The sequence below is a fragment of the Hippoglossus hippoglossus genome, chromosome 9, assembly GCF_009819705.1.
Source record: "Hippoglossus hippoglossus isolate fHipHip1 chromosome 9, fHipHip1.pri, whole genome shotgun sequence".
Taxonomy (NCBI): Eukaryota; Metazoa; Chordata; class Actinopteri; order Pleuronectiformes; family Pleuronectidae; genus Hippoglossus; species Hippoglossus hippoglossus.
The window spans coordinates 1,073,066-1,076,506 of record NC_047159.1 but is presented as its reverse complement, the minus strand read 5'-3'; positions in this window follow the sequence as shown (position 1 = coordinate 1,076,506).

Here is a 3,441-nt window from a genome sequence, read left to right as displayed (position 1 = left end):
ACAACACTAATGTCTCAGGATGAAGAAGAGGAGCCGTACACGTAGAGGACGAAGACCAGCAGCGTCCAGAGCACAACAAGACAGCTGTTTGTGATGTCCAATCAGAAGAAAGCAGCAGATTGACAAGGGTCCTCTGTTGTTTCTGTCTTCACGACAAAGACTTTTACTCTGGACAGAGTTTTGAAAAACCTCCGTCTTCAGTGAACTCAAACGCAGCGCGTGGACGAGAGGTCAACATGTTTTAAAGACACATGTTTGTGGGACATAGTCTTTGAATCTGATGCCCAAGTGAGCGCCTGCACTGTGAAATTAGAAATGTCATTAAAAACAGAGCCCACAGCCAACTGAACTCTGGGTAATTCCTGCCACAGAGCGTTGGGGGAAAACACATTTGGTTGTTGAACAGAGCGACTCGGACTCACTTCGTAGAATCAATACGAGCAGGTCCCAGAGCCCGGCGCCCCTCAGAGGCTCCGCCATTTACATTTTGATTCAGGTCCTCGATGGAGGAGGAGGAGGAGGAGGTGGGAGTCACCAGAATAAAAGACGTTACCTCTGCGGCCTCCCCCTCCTCCTCCTCCTCCTCCTCCTCCTCCTCCGGTCTGGCCCAGGAGATGAAGACGGGTTGCGTCCTCCTCGCAGCCCGGTGGCGGCAGCAGGAAGCGTATCGAGATGCCACGGAGCATCAGAGCCAGTTTGCCACCGTCCTCTCCGACGAGTCCGAAGCACTTCTCCTGATCGGTGGTCCGCTGATGGCTTGTCAATATATGGATCCCCCCCCCCCCCCCTCCCACACTAATTCAGTGGCAAAATCTAGTTTTCCATTAGTTTCTGCCCGGCTGACGTTACCCGAGCTCCTCCACCTGTAATTATTAACGGCAGATTCTCTGAAAGCAATCAGCCCGCCGCCATTTGTATCTTTGAAATCTTAATAAGCCGAAGGCAGAGAGGAGGAATGAGACGTAAAGAGAGAGGAGGTGAGATGAGAAGGGAAGAGGAAAGGAGGCAAGGAGAAGAGGAACAAATTAGAGAGGAAAGGAGAGAGGGGACGAGGTGATAACAGAGGAAGAGGTGAAGGAAGGAAAGGAGGAAAAGAGGAGCTGATGAGGTAGTGGTAGGTATAGGAAGTGAGGTGGAGCAGGAGAAGGGAAAAGGAGACGAGAAGAGAGAAAGGGATTTGAAGAGGAAGAATAGACACTGATTAGAGGAAAGGAGGAGAAGATATCAAAGAGAGAGAAGGTCAAGGTGATGTGAAAGAGGAGAAGATGAGGATAGAGAAGGGAGGTGATGAGATGGGAAAAGGAGAGAGGAGGTACCTGTGTGGAGAGGAGGTGAAGAGAGAGGAGGTAAAGAAGGAAGGGAAAAGGAGGCAAGATGAGGGCAGAGGGAAAGAATTTATTGATGAAAGAGGAGAGGAGGTGAAGAAATGAGTGGAGGAGGTTAGGGTGAGGAAAAAAGAGGGGCAAGAGATGAGGAAGGAAAGAGGAGAGGTTCAGGTGAGAAGAGAGAAGGTATCAGGGTCAAGAAGAAGAAGAAGAAGGAAAATAAGGAGGAGATTAAGATCAAGGAGGAGGAGAGGAGAGGGAAGAGAATTAGAAGAACAAGGAGGCGGTAGAGGCAAGAACAAAAAGATGAAGAAGGAGGTAGGGGGGGAGATGAAAAGAGAAGAAGAACCAGGAGGAAGAGGAGGAATGCAGGACAAGAAGAACCAGGAGGAAGAGGAGGAATGAAGGAGGAGGAAGAGGAGGAATGAAGAAGGAGAAGAACCAGAAGGAAGAGGAGGAATGAAGGAGAAGAAGAACCAGGAGGAAGAGGAGGAATGCAGGACAAGAAGAACCAGGAGGAAGAGGAGGAATGAAGGAGGAGGAAGAGGAGGAATGAAGAAGGAGAAGAACCAGAAGGAAGAGGAGGAATGAAGGAGAAGAAGAACCAGGAGGAAGAGGAGGAATGAAGAAGGAGGAGGAGAACCAGGAGGAAGAGGAAGAATGAAGAAGGAGGAGGAGAACCAGGAGGAAGAGGAGGAATGAAGAAGGATAAGAAGAACAAGGAAAGGAGGAGGAACGCAGGAGAAGAAGACCAGGAGGAAGAGGAGGAAGAGGAGGAATGAAGAAGAAGGAGAAGCTCCAGGAGGAAGAGGAGGAAGAGGAGAAGAAGAACCAGGAGGAAGAGGAGGAATGATGGAGGAAGAGGAGGAATGAAGAAGGAGAAGAACCACGAGGAAGAGGAGGAATGAAGGAGGAGAAGCTCCAGGAGGAAGAGGAGGAAGAGGAGAAGGTCAGAGACCACCGTTCAGTGCTGTTTAATAAGTGAATGAAGGTGATGAAGGTGTTTTGACCCAGAACTTGAGGATCAGATCCTGATGAAAACCTTTAACACTGAAAGGGTTAAAGGTTAAAGGTTAAAGGTTAAATCTTTGTGGCTCGTGTCTGGTTCAAAAGTCTTTTGAAGGTTTTACAAACTTTGGTGAAGAACTTTAAAGTGGGTCAAGAGGAGGAAAGTTCACGGAGCTGAAATCCCTTTTATTCTCCTCCTCCCCCTGAGAGGAGGGGGGGGGGGTCCTGTACCTGAGGTAAAGAGGTCGGTTTCTGTGGGGGTTCGATTCTCGTGAACAAGTTTCCTCCTGTGTCTGTTTGTTGGTTTGTGTATTTATCAAACAGCACTAAACTGATTTGAGAACATAGAAGCGAGCGAATAAACCGAGTTATGAGTTGATCCGGTAAAAGAAGCAGATCCTGAACATCTCAGTAGATCATATATCTATATACGAGTTTGTAATGTTTACTGGAGATTCTCCACCTTCTTCCTGGTGTCGGCCTTGAAGGAGGAACGTCTGAACGTCTGTTCTCCGGACTTTCTCTGGAGTTTGTGTTTAAAGATCACAGCAGGAGATTCTCCGCTCAGGTGAGGGGCGGAGCTACAGACAGGAAGCTGGACGTCACCTGTGATCTCTGCTGCAGAGGTCACGTGTTTCCAGCACATCGACAGAAAGCTTCGTTTGAATCCTCAAAAGTTTTCCACGAACAAAAAGAGAAAGAATGATTAGGGAGAATATTCTTTTCAGACCTTTAGGTTCAATTTGGTTTGTTTGTGTTTGAAACCTTTTCTCCAGATCTTGGATCTTCAGGAGAAACTGGACCAGAGGAAACGGACAAAAACACTTAAATGTGATGAACTTGAATATTGTGTGAAAGTATCTGAGGCGAGTTCGTGTTTTTTTACTCTCCTCCTCTTCCCCTTTGCTCTTTTTACTTTTTTCCTAATTTGTTGTTTGTCAGTTTTATCCTCCAGCAGATGGAGGTGAACTTTACCGAGAGCGGTTTCACATTCTCATTCTGTCGGCATTTACCAAGCAAACTTTCCACAAAAGGTCTTTCTCTCTCATTTTGTCTTTTTGTCTGCGACTCGCTCTCTTTCCTTTGCAGAGATATGTGACAGTGCGGT